Genomic DNA, 18,533 nt, shown 5'->3' with positions numbered 1-18,533 from the left:
ACAAAAATTGCAAAATATGATAATTACGTAAACATCATTAATAATCGAGTTAAAATTATGACATTGCGTGTTAAAAAATAGGAAGCAAAGTATACGGCGCGATTATACAGGCTACTTTTGGCTACATATTTATTACCTATGATGAAAATAATACACACATGAGAAGAAATCTTAAAATATTAAAATAGGTATGTATTATAATGGTCCGCTTCAGTCCGCATCATGACAGCGGCCGTCTCCTACTGCTAAGTAACATTATCTAATAGAGTGTCCGGAAAGAGAAAAGTCGTGAAATTTAGGGGAGCCCATACATTATACCTACGACTCTTCTCTTTCCGCACAGACCCTACGTATGACCTTAATAGCGATTTTAATTTTATAGTACCTATATGATCTCGAGTATATTTCAGTGCCAAGCGCCCCATTTCCAATACAAAATGAACCCACGCAGCGGGTTTTTGGCAATAAATGTGTTTAAATCTTATTTAAATTTTCAGATTCAGAACCACCAGCAAAAGTTTTTGAAGAAAGTTTTATATTTCCTGTTACCAAGTTGACATGAAAAACGATTACCTAGGTACCAAACACAATAATTTGAACAACGGAAAATAAAATAATACTTACTTAGTAAAGAAAAATAAATAAACCCACAGAACATTTGTATGTTTTATTTTATATAAGATAATAATGCTTAATAAAACACGTAGCAATTCTTGTGTAAATATTATAATAGGTCTTGCGGTATGGTATGTCTTATTCTTACTATGTGTTATGTGCACCCAGCAACAAAAACAGCAACATTATCTATGTACCGCTCCTTGTATTGAGCCTTAATTCTTAATACATATGTAACTTCTACATGCATACATGATGCAATCCGGGTTTTCATGGAAATGTTGTTTTCAATCAGCTTCTTGCCTAAAACCAAAAACTGCTCGTTAGCAATGTGATTTTCGCAAATGTAGCAGTAGAAATAGGAAAATATGATGTCAAGTATAACTCATTACCTTTGTACTAAATCAGCCTTTTATCGAACTATTAATTGATTTATCCCTTAAAGTTTTGCTTGAAGTTCACATACTGTTATAAATTTATACATATTACGTTGAAAATTGCATTGATATTCGTGAAAAATCTGCGTATTTGTTGTGTTTACAAGTTGACAGAAATGTCACGTTGGAAACGCACGTATTTTTCCATAACATCTGTCACGTTTACTCGCGTAAAGTATTTACGCAGAATAATTCTGGCTCAGTTTTCATTATATAATTAGAAAGAGAGCGTTTTAGGTGTGAAGTTAGGCAAGTATGGAAAACTCGCGTAAAAACGTCTATAACTCATGGTACCAATTGAATTTTTTAGTTCTTTACGTGACCGGTAGAGGCTCTGTACAATTACTCCATACATTTTCCTTAACTTTCTCACTGTCTTCACTTCTCACTGTCATTCACGAAACTGATAGTAGAGCTACTTATTAAATGATTGCCACTCGATACGAACAAAAAACACTACAAAAACGTGTGTAGCCACAGATTTCATAACAGCAAGAAACACTGGTTTTTAGTTTTAATAATTAAATATTAATACTTAAGATAATTTAACAAATTCCCACAATATCATGAAAATAAAAGATAAATTAATGCAACTTAAAATTAAATTACAATTTAAACTTTTACAATTAAAACTTAATTAAAATTTAATTGAACTACACTTAAACTACGCCTATAAAAACCCCAATCATAAAAAGAATACCCCATCTAGCATCTATAAGGATGTCAAACTTGAAATCTAAACACATTACTAATACACGGTGTAACATGAGGAAACCGAATTATTTCAACCACGCATTTCTGAGGCCAAAAGAAGTAAAAAATGTAATATGAGTTTAGGTCAATTTCGCCAAAAAAAATTTATTTTTTGTTTTGTTATTTCAATTTTTTTAATGTATTTGTAGATAAAAAATAAATGTTATTGGTGGTAAACTTATCACTTAAATTTGGTTTTTAATTTTATTTTTCGTAGAACCCACTTTTTGCAAAGTGTTACTTGTCACTTTTTGACATCTATCAATAAGGATATTTAGACTACGTCCCATAGCAGCAACATCACCATCAAAAAGGCCTTTTACACTATGTAACAATAAAAACTTGTTTTTTTTTAATTATTAATATCTCTGAAACTAGGCGAATTTCAAAAAAGTTTATAGGACATTTTTGCCTCTAAATATGATCAGGAATACGCTGTTAAAATTATTCGGTTTACTCATGTTACACCGTGTATAATGAAAATAATGAATATTGACACAAAAGTCGTCAAAGTCCAAAATAAAACCCAATAGGTAAGTAAGAGCCAAGTACGGGTGTTTTTCCAAGAAAAGTCTGCAGCGATTTTGATAGCCCACGCGCTTTCTTGGTCTAACTCTCTCGTCAACGAGAGCACACGACGGAAAGAGAAGAGTACAAAATACTTTAAGATTTTGGACACATCATAGAATCTATAGTACCTATGTCAGGCCATTTCCGTCAGTAGAAAAAATGGGCAAAATTAAAAAATGTAGACGTGAAAGGTAATCGTCCCATAGAAAATTTTAATTTCGCGCCGTTTTCTACGGACAAAGTTGTTTGACCGGCTATTAACCTAAGTAAAATGTATATGTCACGCATTTCTGTTTTTGTTCGACGTCGTTACGCATTATAAATAAAATTAAGTAACTTCTATAATTTATAGATCATAAACACGAGAGTTCACTATTTGTAGACATTTTTTAAGCATTCTTTCCATTGCTATCTTTATACTCACGAAAGTACTTAATTTATATACATACCGGGTGTGGCCTGTAACATGAGCAAATAATTAAAACATAGATTGTACTCCTCAAACGGTGACACTTTTGTTAAACAACTTTTAAAAATTATGAAGTATTTATACTCCCTATTTTTCATACAAAATAAATATTATCTTCAATGGATTTATTGTCTGAGTACCCACAACACAAGCCTTCTTGAGCTTACTGTGGGACTTAGTCAATCTGTGTAAGAATGTCCTATAATATTTATTTATTATTTATTATTATTATAATGGACGCCATCGCCACGTCATATCATTGTGATTGACGTTGTTTGTCAAGCCTTAAACATAACAAAATTCGCAATACATTGCGTCTTTGAATAACCTTTAAAGTGTATAAAAATCAAACTACAAGTTATTTTCAAAAGTCGCTGAACAAATGTTGATCAGTATGAGGAGTACAGCCTACAGTTAATTTTTTTGGTCATTTTACAGGCCCCACCCGGTATATTATCATAAAGTGCACACAATTAATGAAAATAATGAGTATAATGACACATAAAGTTTTAACCGTCATTTGATCGTGTTAAAGGTTTCTATTTCTAGAAAAAATAACTAGGTACTAAGATATTGAATTTATAATGGTTGTTTTATTGCGGGAAACATAAATGTTTAAGTTCAGGGGTGCAAAAAATCGACCACCGACAGGGTTAGAAATCGTAGCTCCGCACCGGTTAGAGTTTAGAATAGCTACTTAGTGTGCGTAAGTCAACTAGAAGTTTACTAACTATTTTATGTACCATAAATAACTTATGTAAAGGTTGCATGCGTCGTTTAAATCGTAGTGACAACTGGGTGACAACTATTTGTGTGGAAAGCTATTTTGAGTTATAACTGAAGTACTGATGCCCGCCTTGTAATAATAATAGACCGATATTCTACTGTTCACTTTTTCAACAATAGTCCCAATGCCTGCTGTCATTGCGGTTCACGTCTATTGTTGCACCTGTGAACGGGTTCCAGCAGGCGTTCTACATGACATTAAAGCTCTCCAAGGGGCCTCTACGTGTTGGATCTATATCTCCACGCAAGCCTATCAAAAGACCGGGAGCTATAGGCCCGTGAAATCCAAAATAGAGTACAATAATAATAATAATCTAATTATTTGTGTTAGTTCATTGAATTTACGTAAAAAAATCAAAAATGGAAGAAAATGGTTAGATTTTTTGGATAGGCTAACGTTAAACAAATAAAAATATAAAGATTACATTACACAGAAAAAGCATGCAGTAGAGAATTACATACGAGACTAAAATCGGTAGGAAGAAACACAAGAAATTCCAAATTGAACAACTCTGTCACATTTTACCTGTTTCTTATAGAAAACAAAGCACTCAAACATTTGTTCCGCTAACTTCCTTTCACCTCACCGACACGAAAGATTTCAACTAAGTATTATTTGGGTTATTATAGAAAGTGTGAAATTAAGTCTGATTTTGTGTCAAAACGTGTCAATTATAAGCGGCGTGTGTATTAGCCAGTTGGATAACCGCTGCATTTCCAAAAACTAAAACATTCGGTGCACAAAAGTGTCAAATCATGGCTTCCATTTACACCACTATATTTGGCCAGGAGTCGGGCACAGTTGGTCGCACTTCTAAACAATTCAAATGCCTATTAACAATGTAAGTAGGTTATAATTGTGTCTAATTAGTAATTTCCCAGGATCAACAAAATGCGTTGTAAGGTACTTATACTCTGTATCTTTAGGTAGTTACAGTTCGTTTTTTTTTAGCATTATAAAGAATTTGCAAGAAGGTAAGCGATCTTGACATGTCTTTTAATTGAAAAAGCTTTTTAAAAATCACAAACTATTACTTATGAAAGCAGAAGAATATAAATGATCGTATTAGATTCATAATTCTTACATATTTACCGTAACTTATTTTTAAAACGTGTTTTTCAATTAAAAGACACATCAAGATTGTTTACCTTATTTCTAATGCTAAAAAAACTAACTATAAATAAAAGCAAACAAATAATTTGTAAATTTTCGGGTAGTTATAACATTTATAGGTTAACCAACAATACAAAACCACCTGAACCTGTCATTGAACGACCTGACTTTAACCTACATTATTTGATCATGTAATGTTTTTATTTACGCTCACCTGACTTAAGGAGTCATTTGAGGGTAGATTTTAAAGATACAGACTATAGTTAACATTTTAGACAAGTATGTAAGTATATATATGTATAATTGTATAGCCATACTGAGTAAGTCAAAGTACCTGTTATTTATACTATTAAACATCGGATCCAACAGTTGTGAACTCCTGCGCAGCTGGCGCCTGTTCTGTTTGGTTGTTTGCCGCCACCTAGTGGCCGATTTTATCTTTCACACAACACAATCACACAACGACACCTACTAGGGCCTTAAGTGAGCGTCTAAACACGAATGACTGGTAAACTAGGAACAGTTTGGAAAAATCGTGATGCACTTTTTGTGGAGCGGCGCTTTTCAACTGTTTGAGGAATCATGAGTCTGTGGGACATAAACTAATTATATATCAGCATACAATCTAATTTTAAATTACGTAGCCTATATCATTTACTACAGTTACTGTTCACATATATGTTACCTTGTATACCTACTAATAATGTTGTTCATGATTGCAATGATTAATCATAATTATTCCAATTTTTGGGGTTTGTCCTCTAACCTAACCTATTGTAATATTTGTAACGTTGCTAATGCTTCTCAAGAAAAATATTCAATTAAACCTATCAGCTCGTAATGGGTATTTAAATGTTGTGCTTATTCACCTTTAATTTCAACGTTCAAAATGTTTGTGTTGAATCACTTATGAAATATTTAAAAAAAAAGTATAGGTATATGTATTTTACAACGATGTTAGTAACATAACATCCTACCCGGGTCCGGGTCTATTATATCTAGGCAAGTATGTATACTCGGTATGTTAATTGTTATTAAAATACCTATTTGGTATTTATGCAATAAAAAAATTCAATCATACAGTGTTTTACGTTTGTATGATGGAATGGAATGATACAGCGATCTTACTATTTCACAAGAAAAGGACACGTCATAATCGCCCCAAAGGAAAATCCCTCAAAAGTATATCAAAATATGAAATTGGGTAAAAAGCAGGTAATATAACCTTTGTTCCCCTGCTTACTTATTGACTTAGTCATACATCATGACTTTGGCATTCAGTTAAATACGCACTAAAAGTAAACAATAGATATAGTGCGGTGATTATGGCGCCGAGATAACATTCTGTTGCGCCCCATTCAGCCATATTGTTAAGTTTTTGTTTGTTTCCGCCTCAAACCACAACAATGGCCTCTTGCATATATTAAAATAAAACTTCAGATAAAACGCGTTCATTAGCGCGTACGTATTTAGGTGGTTGGTAAATTGCTCTGTTTCTAAATTAAATTCGCATTAGGCGTAGTGCACACCAGTCTAAAAATCATTTAAAATTTAAATATGCCTACGTATAGGTATTAATTCAGTAGGTATATAAATACGTATTTATATTATTTTCCGATGATACTTAGGTAGATAGTTTTTAGGATGTCTAGGTATAGGTACTAATAAGTAAATAGAGCGAAAAGCCGCTTTCTATTCTATCCCGAAAAGACAAATGATAACAATAAATCCAAGTATAAGTATGTACCGTTTGTAACATCATGAAGAAAATGTCATAATATCATCAAGCTGTTTTGATGCTGGAAATCGCGAACTCAGAGTAGATACCTACGTACCCAGTTATAGAGTTTTTTCAAATCTCACTTTTTGTGCTGAGTTAGGTAAGAAGGTATTATAGGTTCGTAGGAGAAGTACCTAATTCCAACATGAGCTCCCAGCCTTACACGTGAGAACAAAACAAGATGGCGGTGCTCTTTCCGAACGTGTAATTACAATTTTGTCTATCAAAATATTTTAATTCAGTTTACGCGTCGGAATACTGTAATGTATGATTAGTGGGCTACAAAGATGTATATTTGCTTAATGGACGGAGATAAAAGCGCGCGCTATCGGTCGGATCTGATAATTAGAGGGGCCGCCTCTTCCTCCGCGAGCCACTTAAAACTACACTCCGGAGACATTGGCTTGTCATGTTCAGTGTTCGTTTATACACTTCATACTACAGTAACTTTTGCCCGCGACTTCGTTTATATATCCAGATGGAATCCGTTAAGAGGATCCTCTTTTCGTTAGTGGAAGGCGAAAACGTTTATCTCTAGCAATATACGACATCTTTTTCGCTTTGGAAGGAAAGAGTTCGTGATTCTGGCTAAGTAGAGATAACATAAGAACCACAGAAAATTTCACTTTTAAGAAAAATGCCAATTTTGTATGTAAAGAAACCCTACCTTAACCTATCAAATAAACCTACTTTTTTCCTTTTCAGACTTCAGACAACTGAGTGTACTTTAGCATACCTATCAATACGTTTATAAATTACGTAGAGACAAAAAACTTACTAACTTGACAAACAATATACCTAGTAGTAGGCATTATGTGAAAATATTCACCTCAAAACAACAGTAGTATGGATCATAAGATTCATAAGTTATTAAGAAACTAAAATTTAAGTCCAATCTAATACAAATGTATCGCAATGAAACACATGAAGCGAGCACACAACCAATGTGTTTTCATCATTTTACTCGATTTTTCCTACGACGGTAGGTAGGTAGGTATATGTAGTTTTGTAGATACGGATTTGTTTTTTTTTGTTTCCTAGATAGTTTTTAATAACTTACCCCCTTATTCATAAACGTTTACTAAAGTTGACAAGCCGATAATAATCGTTTGTCTCTTTCCGACGTATTGGTATGATGGAAAGGGACAAACGATTATTATCGGCTTGTTAACTTTAGTGAACGTTTATGAATAAAGCCCGATTTAGACGATGCGAGAACTCGCATGCGAGTTTCATACCATTGCGGATTATGATTGGTCGGTTGAATTGGACGTAATCCACAGTCCGCAATGTAACTAAAATCGCAAGCGAGTTCGCGCGCCGTCTAATTCAGCCCTAAGGGGGTTAGTGGGGGGTGCTGTTATTTTTTAAAATTTACGAATTATACTTTAAATTCAATCATATATTTAAAAATCCCTGAGAGCGTAATAAAAATGGAATGATATTAATTTGATTTCTAACTAGTTAACTAGTCATGGGTAAAAAGTACGCACTATACCTTGTACTCGAGTATCAATTTAATAGGCAACATACTCGTACTCTACTTCAGTTTCTGAATACGCCTCTCTGATGTGTGAAATAGAAATAGCACTCAAGTGCTCCCCTAACAGGTAATCATATTGCTTTTAGTAAAATTGCTTTATAAATATTCAGTAAGAAGGCGAAAAGTTAATGACGCCCTATCGCCCTTTAATTGCGAATTACGTACCTACATTAAATGCTGTGTCCGAGTTTTAACGGACAGTCCTCCATTTATTTAATGCACCTTTAATTATATTTTTATTGGAGAACAGTTGTTTCTTAGGCAGTTAAATGCTATTTTATTGAGAGTATAGCAATGGAATTAATTACTAAGTACTAATTATGTAGGTAATAACAACAGTAATTAGTACAGTTTTTTCAATCCGCGATACAATGACGTGCTTATTCGTTATGCTTGCGTATTTTTATGCATGCAATTAATGTCCCACCCTTCTAAAGTAAAAACAAACAACATGCAAAAATATAACAAACCACCACCAAAAGTACAGAACTCAACAAAAGGGAGTGTAGATAGTTTTATTTTAATAAATGATATTTTTAATTCGATCACGTTATTGTATACCTATTGCGGATCGGCAAAGTACTTGTAATATAATAGTTTTTTGATTTCCGCAAAGTAACGCCTGCCTGTACTTATAGTTGACTTACTATGAGAAAAGTTTTCTATGCTCTTCAATTGTCTTTATCTACTTATTACTTAGGTTACTTGCTGTGCAATGCGTGCGTGTTAAGCCGACCACTGACTAACAGTCCGCCGGACGATATCGGCCTGTCAGTTGTTCGGAACTGTCAAATTCTTGTTCTAACTGACAGGCCGATATCGTCCGGCGGCCTGTTAGTCAGTGGTCGGCTTTAGATCAATGCTTACTTTACTATTTGGATCAATGGGAGTGATCATTGACCTAATAATCTATTCATGTAATCTGCCTGGCTTTTTTCTAAGGACTAAAACCAACGTAACAAAACAGGCGCAAAATAAAAATGTCCAATACGAGAAAAAGGAACAACTTAGTTGTCTCTAAAAGCGTCCTACCGGCACTGTTACGAAACAAAGTGCAAATGGATTGATTGCGCCAATTTCCAGTCACAAAGGGAGCGAAATTGCATTAAAAGCCGAGTCTCCGGCCATTTCGCAAAGCACTTACTCCATTACACGTCACAATGTCGTTACCTAGTGTGGTGTGGGACAAAGGGCGCTTTGACAACGTGATATTGATATCTACAAACACTGATATGTACATTTACCTTACTTTGATATTGTTCGGCGATACTCGTGTCCATAAATATTATATACCCACATGAGAGGGACTATTAGATCATATCTGAGTATAATACCGGTTAAAATGTCTAAACAGCCATGAATAATTTTTAAAACGTACTTGCACCATATGATCTATAACAATTTTTTTGTCGGATCTCTAGACTAGTTGAAAAATGATAATAAGAAACTACTTATTTTAAAAAGTCAACATAAAGGTAACATTTTTAGAAAATTCTTTAAGTTCTTTAAGGCAGCAACTAATCTCCGGAAAAGTAATTACTTCCTTTAACGCCTAATAGGTAAACACATACATTTAAAATATTTAAGTTGGTTTGGGGACATTCCACGAGACTGTCGGTTACATAACGCAATTCTTCTAATACTTCTGGAAATGCTGAGTAAGCGAAAAGCGATATTGGGTCAGGTAATATTTCATGACTTGGCTAACAAATTGGCAGTATATTCTCGAGATTCACGTATTTTATGGAGGTAGCTGCCATACAAGGCAAAAGCGTTATGTAAGCGACAGTCTCGTGGAATGCCCCTTTGGATGTAGAGGGGCGTGGCGCACATCGCCCATTGTTGTGAATTTCCTGACCATTCGTGTGCCGTGCCTCTATCTGCGGCAGCCCCATAACGGTCAAGCTCTTACGCTCTCAAATGGCCAAGTGAAATCTTGAATTTTAATTACATCCCAAGTAGGGAATGCAATCTCGCACCAAGATTGGCGATTCGAGATCTCGCACGAAAAATCTAAATCGAGATAGGGTGTTTCGAGATCTCGACCGTCACACTTTCGAGATCGAGATTAATCTCGACGAGATCGAGATTTGACAAAGTAATTAAAAATGTGTTATTTTGAGCAAAAAACTCTAAGAATTCCGTTTATACTACTTATTTAGAGTACGTCATGTTTTATTTTGAGGATCTACAAATTAATCAACATTCAAGTAATAAATAAACTACTTTTATTTAAAAAAACTAATAGTATGTGTGTACTCGTATATAGCTCTAATTTGCATGTAATCATAAAAAAGTGGTAAACTTACAAAAAAGCGAGCAAAAATCATAAACAATTGTGACTGGGTACGTTAAGTTTGTCCGATTTTACCGCACAGAGCGCGCCACAGTGCTTATTAGTCAGCTAAAGCCGGCCGCATACAATAGCACTGCCTGAACAACATGAACCTAAGATAAAAAGATTACTCAAAACAAAGTAATTCACACGGATCTATCTTTCAATCTCGTTCGAGTTCTCGAAAATATTAATCAAGATCTCGACCGAGATTGCTAAAATCGAGATTTCCTGTCAACGAGATTGAATCTCGAAAATTCGTGCGAGTTCTCGCGAGATCTTGAAATTGCGAGATCGAGATTGCATTCCCTAATCCCAAGCGAACTAGAACTTGGCACCCTTAATAGATCTCAATTATTTTTCCGGCGAAGCCAACAACGACGCATATCGATTCTTAATATTGAACTCTTTTCAAATTTATGTTTTAGATGGGATTTTCAATTTTTCAACAACTCATCACGCTCGTTTATATTTATATAGGTTCTTCCGCAACCCTGCAACCGAAATAAAGTTTGCACTTCGCATAGGGTTGCATGATCGCATGCAAAAAAATATCTGAAGAAACTAGCTCACTGGGTTCGGTCTCCGGAATCCGGACCTCCAGTTGATGTGTGTGTGTTGAACCTCACAAACTCCTCAAAAACCTCACACTATGGGAAATTTCTATATTTAAAGACACTCAATTATATGTATAGGTACCTACACAAGTCATCAGTTCAGCACAAAATCAAAATGCCCAAAATGAACATAATGATTTAAATTAGATCACTTCGACACATGATCCGTTCTCCGTTTGCACCTTCTGGATACGTCTAGTATAGGGCCTTTTCGCATCAGATAATGTTAAGCTTCTTCCAGAGCTTTTTGTTTGATTTCGTTCCTGACTTAAGTAATGTTTCACGTCTAGCTGTAAGCTTCGTAACGAAACTTATGGCGATAAAAATTGAGAGTTGACCATCCAGTCTTACTTAGCCATCAAAGCTAAGTAGGTACACAACACCAACATGTTGGTTTATGGTTTAACATGCAACTTACAAAACAGGGCCCTGGCATCCTGACAACCCTCCGCCAGGCAACAAACGCGCGTTGCGACACGCTTGCGATTAATTAATGCGATTATTGCGCCCGAGTGCCGCGGCGCTAATTTGCGAATTATCGTTGCGACAAAGCGGGCTCTTATTCGCGCTACTGTTACAGCTCTAATATTGTACAGTCGACGTCAAAGAGAAATTTACAGCCAAAGTAACAAAAAAATGTTTACACGACCTAAATGGGTCAATTTCTGAACACGATTTTTTTTCTGTCCGTGATGAAAATCGCGGGTTAGCATCAAATAATACGTACCATTTTTTTTTTACATAAAGAAGCCACACTTTCACACCGGGTTCTATATGAATTCACTGATTAATTGGTTTTTAGAGTACACTTAAAAATACCTAAAGGCTCAAATTACTACTCCCGTGCCCTGTCCGGAATCTACTTTTGAGCATAATGAAAAATCCTACGAAAAATTCTACATTAGTATCACTAATTTAGTGTCAAATACTTAAACTAGATGATATTTACTATCACTGAGCACATACACTATTAACTTCATTGTGGTAAATAACTCGTGATCGAAGTTTAAATTTTGTCCGAGCGCGCGAGTAAAATTTCGTCGGCAAAACTCAAAGGGCTCTCACAGCCGACGTCTGTATCTGAACCGCCTCGTGTCCCGCCTCACCTGTACTGGCAATATTCGGCTGATTCTCAAAGCAAGCGGATGTACGTCAAGCCGCGGCGTGTTCGAGCAAATCGCATAAGTATTTCGGAATCCGGGTGGGCGACAATTTTTTTCTAATTTCGATGCCCCTTATAAATTTTATTTCCCACATAGCTTTTCAAAAACAATTATCATATTTAGGAGCCCTTTATGTATCTTTATGTAAGCGATAACATAACAGTTTGGTTAAACACGATTTAAATTTTTGGCGAATTTTTTTATTACGAATTCTAATTTCCGTGCCCTAATTCCCATAGAATATTTACCTAAAACAGCTGATTAAGTGGCACGGGAATTAGAAAGTATTACATTTATTGTCAACAAATTTTTAATTGGGGGCACTGTAAGTTAATTGGCAATGTTTACGTCATATTATTATTACATATATATATATATATATATATTGGCATTGAATATATATTATATGTAATAATAATATGACGTATATCTTTCTATTTTACATTTAAGGAAATCTCAGAGAATGCACAAAAATCTATGAACGGTTTTTTAGTATAAGTACTATAGTACATACTTACAGGGTGGACCCGAATAACCCGGGCAATTTTAATACGTAAGGTAAGGTGGGGTAAGACGACACTGGGGTAAGACTATCACTTGTATGGAATCCTCGTACTGTTAGTCTTGCGCCACCTTACCTTATTCATTTATCATATTATAATATTAAAATATTATATAAACATAAAACTATTTTTGGAATTATTACATATTATAATACCCGTACCTAAGGTTACATGAAACAAAATGAATCAAATTTACAATGTTTTTTTTTGTAAATCTGACAGCTGACAGCGTAAGCCGTATAAAGTTTAAATATCTGGGAGACCGAGCTTTGCTCGGAAAACATATACCTACCTAAAAACTCAAAAATGCGCGTTTTCCCAGAGACACATAGCTAGATCGATTTTTCATCCCAGAAAACGCCCATATATGATCAAATTTCATCGAAATCGTTAGAGCTGTTTCCGAGATCCCCGAAATATATACAAGAATTGCTCGTTTAATAGATTAGTTGTTATAAATTAGCTTTTCTAATAGGTATAAGAAAAATTAAATATATCCTATTCTTACTATATTATAGATGCGAAAGTATCTCTGTCTGTCTGTCTGTTATCTCGTCACGGTTAAGCCGCTGAAACAATATCATCTTGATAATACATATTTGGCATGGAGATAGTTTGAGGCCTGAAGAAGGACAAAGGATCTGGGGGCACGGCAGTGCCGCCGCCAAGTCGAGCAAAACAAAGAGGCACGGCCGTACCATCAAATCTCAATAACATTCTATCTAAATAACATTTAATTTGAGCATGTAGTCTAAGAATTAATACACTTTAAAATCCCTTAGTTTTGTCACTGGCACAATCACTCTCAATCAATATTATTTTAAGGTACTTCTAGCATACCCACAAGTTCCAAATTTGAAACGTAATTAGGTTTTAGCTTTTTAAGCCAATAAAAATATAATGATACTGCAATATTAGTCACGTTCTAAAGATAACTGCATAATTAAGTTTGTAATCCTATAGACTATATATGTTTGTGATAACAACGTTACCTTTTAGTTCTTAGAATTAGTAGGGAAAATAAAGGTACACTACGATGGACGATGTGAGTATGAATAAAGATGTATTATGATATGTATACAGGGTGAAATTTAATTCACTGGCCAAATTGAAACAACTGAAAGAACTCGAAAAAATCTTAAACACGTGTTTTTTCTTTTAATACCGCTCAGTACATTTTTTTCGAAATAACTCATCATCAAGTTGTCCTAAAAACCTCGTACGTTATGGTAAACCGACAACTACCCACTACACCCGCTTCTCTCTTATCAGTTAAGGTCATTGACACCCCGCCCCTCCCGCTGTTTGCAATCGCGTCACCAATTATGAACCCTATTGCAGCGAGATTACCTACATAAGTTGCTAATTTTTCCTTTCATATTAACGGGCTTAGAACCGTCATAATGTAAAGGCAACCCATTTTTAATCTAAAATGTTATTTCTGACTAATGATTATTAACAAAACGTCCGTGGCTTAAAAACAATGAGTAAAAACTAGGTCAGGAATCTTTGCATTCAGGCGTATTTAAAAAATTGAATCAACTTACGTACATTTGATTAAAAATCGACGCAATTAACGAAAGTCCCACGAGATGGTACTCTTGGATTCAATCCTTGTCTGCGAAGGCGTGGAACGGATTCCATTTCGTATAATCTTTGTGCACCACGTAAACACTCACCACTTAATAAATAACACCGTACCACTTCGTAATATTCCCGGTTCGAAAACATTTTTTTTAACCTTAGTAGGCGCGCGATTATTATTTTAAGGTTGGCGAGTGACGAGTGACTAATCATTTATGCTTACCGTTATGTTTACCGCTAGCACGGAATGGTTTAGACTACCCTCGAAATTGATAAACTTGCCTACCATCGCCAACACTAACTGGGTGGACCCTATTGCAACGATTATAAGGTTTAAGGCCGAGCCACACCGGCTTGCGTGTGCGTGACGTGCGCGTGTGCGTGCGCTAAAATGTTGGAGCCGTACACGCACACGTCACGCAAGCGGTGTGCCGTCTCGCATAAGGATCTGTATACTACAACGCCGCACGCGCACGTGCACGTCACGCACACGCAGCCGGTGTGCACAGGCCTTTAGTGAAGGTCAGATAAGGGTTTTGCTGATGTTGTTGTTAAAACCTACTATTAGGTTTGTTTACATTTGTGGTAATAGGGTGACCAAGACTCGTGGAAAATATTTAAAATTTGAAAAATGAAAATTTAAAAAAAGTGTACTCTTTTTTTTCGCTAAATAGATTCCTTAAGTGTAACCTAGTGCCGGGAATGAATATGGCCAGTGATTTAAATTTCACCCTGTATACATAGTATCAGTATGGTATGGGTATGTTTATCCGAAAAGAAGGACAGCCTACAAAAAGAGATGGGATCATTTCAATTCATGTAAAAAGATGCAAATCTTGCAACGCAGTTCTTCTACTCTACTACAAAAAAGTTTTGGGATGTAATGTGAAACCAAGTCGGTTATTTTAGTCAGTGCCAGGGGATATTTTGTAAGCAAGTTTTTTTTAGGAAGATTATAATAAGGTAAACGCAGCTATCAACGCCCCATCGAAAATCTGCAGGTATTACCGATCTATTCAAGTAATTACATAAGTTGTCGTTGTCAGAACTATTTTAGCGGTAGGTAGGTATACTTCCATAGGCGTTTGTTCCTTGGGTATCGAGTAGTTTAACGTTATTTTGGGTGGTAGTTCGAAAAAAAGATAAAATACACAAATAACGGCGCGGGTGGCGTGGACGCAGCTTATGTAGTACTGGCGCTTGTACTTTCAAGTAAGAACGTGACTTTTCTGTTTAAGACATTTATTTAAATAATTGACTACCGTACTTTACTTTTTATTACTAAGTGCATTGATACAATTGTAAATATTGGTTTTTACATTACAATTTATCAAATAAAGACATTTAAAATCATAAAATTTAAAATTAAAATAGGACGGTGATAGCGTCACCACTTTTAGTTGTAGCAGCTATCAACGATCCGTAAGTCGGTAACGACCACAACGTAATGTTTAGTTTAATCATTATTTTATATATTATTATAATATACCAACACAAGTATATGCACCCGTTTAAACTCAAATAATTAGCCTTTTTAAAAATCTATTACCGACATATACGTTATTATCTACTTTTCTTATTTTAGCGTTGTAAAATTAACCACAGTTGATATATTTTTGAGGACCGATGTTGTGTAGTAACAACATTAATGAAAAACTTTTTATTACTTGAAACTGCGTGTATGTGCTTATATTTTTTTTATGTTACATAATTACAAAGTGGTTTGTAGTCACAAGGTCAATTAAATAAAAATAATATATTTTTTATGAGTCGTTAATGCATTTTAAGTTAGTACTTGCATATTTTATCACCGACTCTTGGGAATCGGTAATAAAAACCATTATAAGAAGCTATTACCGATCTTAGATGTATAATTTATTTTCATACTTATACTTTTGTGACATGATAGGCACCTATTATTATAAATACACACACTCAAACTGACACAGATCAATCTCCCCAAACTAAACAAAGCGTGAAAGTTCCTAGAAAATTATGGAAAATGTTCGTTCATATTCGAAATAAATAAATTAATCTCCTTGTAAAAAAGTTAGAAATTTTCATAATTATCCACTATGGATACTATGTCACCACACCACACTAGGTATGTACGTCTCACTGCTGGGCACATACCTTCCCTTATCACGATCGGAAATAGCTGCTTAAAAATCGTTAATAACTTCACAGCTATTATTATGGGTCGGCAATAGTAACAATCGACTCAGTAACTTTATAAATTATTTTTTACATCATAATCCTTTATTTAGGTACAGGTAACTTTGTAATTACAATTTATAAACATAATATTAGCACATAAATATGCAAAAGTATATTTGAGGGCAACCTATATACTTAAAAACTATGATCGATTCTAAAATTGCCTTAAGGGGGGCGTTAATACCTGCATTTACCTTATTTTTGAGAAATTACTTAACCAACCTACACTTTGAAGATTTTCCCGCAGGGCAGTGACACCCCGTATACCTATGTATAAAGTAAGGCGGGGTAAGACTAACTTAGTTTATTTTGATCGGGGCAAGACTAACTGTATGAGGATTCCATACAAGTGATAGTCTTACCCCGGTGATAGTCTTACCCCACCTTACCTCATATGTGTTTTTGACACTTTTTAATGAATAGTTTTGTATGTAAAGGCGGACAAGTTTACGAAACTACTCAAAGTATTGTTTTGATATATGTACATTTTACTAAGAAAGAGAGATTAGTTGCCATTAAAATAAAGGAAAGGATTAGTCAAATACGTAGTTTTTAGTGTAACATACTTTCGTAGATTTGTCGTTCGAAAATAAAATTAAAGAAGGTAAATATGTCCGATGCCACTTCAGTATGGTTGCAGTATATTATTGTAGATTAAAATATACATAAATAATAGTTTTAAGTACCAAAATAAGATAAGAAAACAATTCCCGTGCCGTGTTTTAATTTCCGTCCTAGTAAAATCTAATTTCCATGGACACACTAATTCCCGTGCCCTAACCAAAATTTTAAATTTAAATAACTTTTATAGTTTTATGAATATTTTTATCCCATAAGAAAATTAATATTTATTATATTTTTTATCAAATTCTCAGCATATTTTTTTTGTGTAATGTTGGTATTTCAAAATTCCATGGAAATTAGACAAAAATGCTCGTTTGGTGAAATTGACCCAAATGCTATGACAATAAAGTCGTGTAAATAATTTTTTGTAACGTTAGTCGTAAAGATCTCTTTGACGTCGACTGTACACAGTGCTTTTACTTACTGTCACTGAAACTCTAATTTTCAAATTCAGCAATCAGGCGTGTCACTGAAGCGCTGAGGGCCTAGCGGTAAGAGCGTGCGACTTTCAATCCGGAGGTCGCGGGTTCAAACACTTCTATATAATCCCGGCTCGTACCCAATGAGTTTTTTTTGGAACTTATGTACGGATTATCATTTGATATTTACCAGTTGCTTTTCAGTGAAGAGAACATCGTGAGGAAACCGAACTAATCTCAATAATAAGGCCTAGTTTCCCCTCTGGGTTGAAAGGTCAGATGGCAGTCCCATTCGTTAAAATTAGTGCCTACGTCAGTTCTTGAGATTAGTTGGTAAGAAGAAAACGTGTCACTGAAAACTTGGCACGTCAAGTCTTACAAAATAAATATTATAGATTTTCATTTATTTATTTTTCTTCTTAGGCTAGGTCATTTATAACATGAATATAAAAGTAAAATACAAAAACACATAAAAAACAACAATAAGTATAAACACATTATAAAAAACCTAACCTAGGGTGCCGCCAGCAGCGGGGCAGGGCCCAAGCTGCCGGTGGTCAGGGCCGCAGAGAGAGGAACCGACGGACTATCCGCGCCGTGTCCAAGATCACCGCCTTCTGCATCTGACCCTTGATCCAACCACCTAGCGAGAGTCTCTCAAGATGTCGGTCGAGACTCTTCGCTATTAGACCGTTCACTGAAACGACTATCGGGACAATGATCGTCGAATCAACATCCCACATAGCGGTTATCTCGTGAGCCAAGTCTAGGTACTTACTGGACTTGTCCTTCTCGGCTTTCACGAGATTCTCATCATGGGGGATGGTGATGTCAACGAGCACGGCCCGACGTTGCGATCGATCTATTATCACGATGTCAGGCTTATTGGCTACAATAGTCCTGTCAGTGATGATAGATCGATCCCAATAGAGCGTGGCACGACC

Source organism: Cydia fagiglandana, chromosome 12, assembly GCF_963556715.1.
Source record: "Cydia fagiglandana chromosome 12, ilCydFagi1.1, whole genome shotgun sequence".
In the NCBI taxonomy this organism is placed as follows: Eukaryota; Metazoa; Arthropoda; class Insecta; order Lepidoptera; family Tortricidae; genus Cydia; species Cydia fagiglandana.
The sequence above is the reverse complement of the archived record's forward strand: the minus strand, read 5'-3'. Positions refer to the sequence as shown.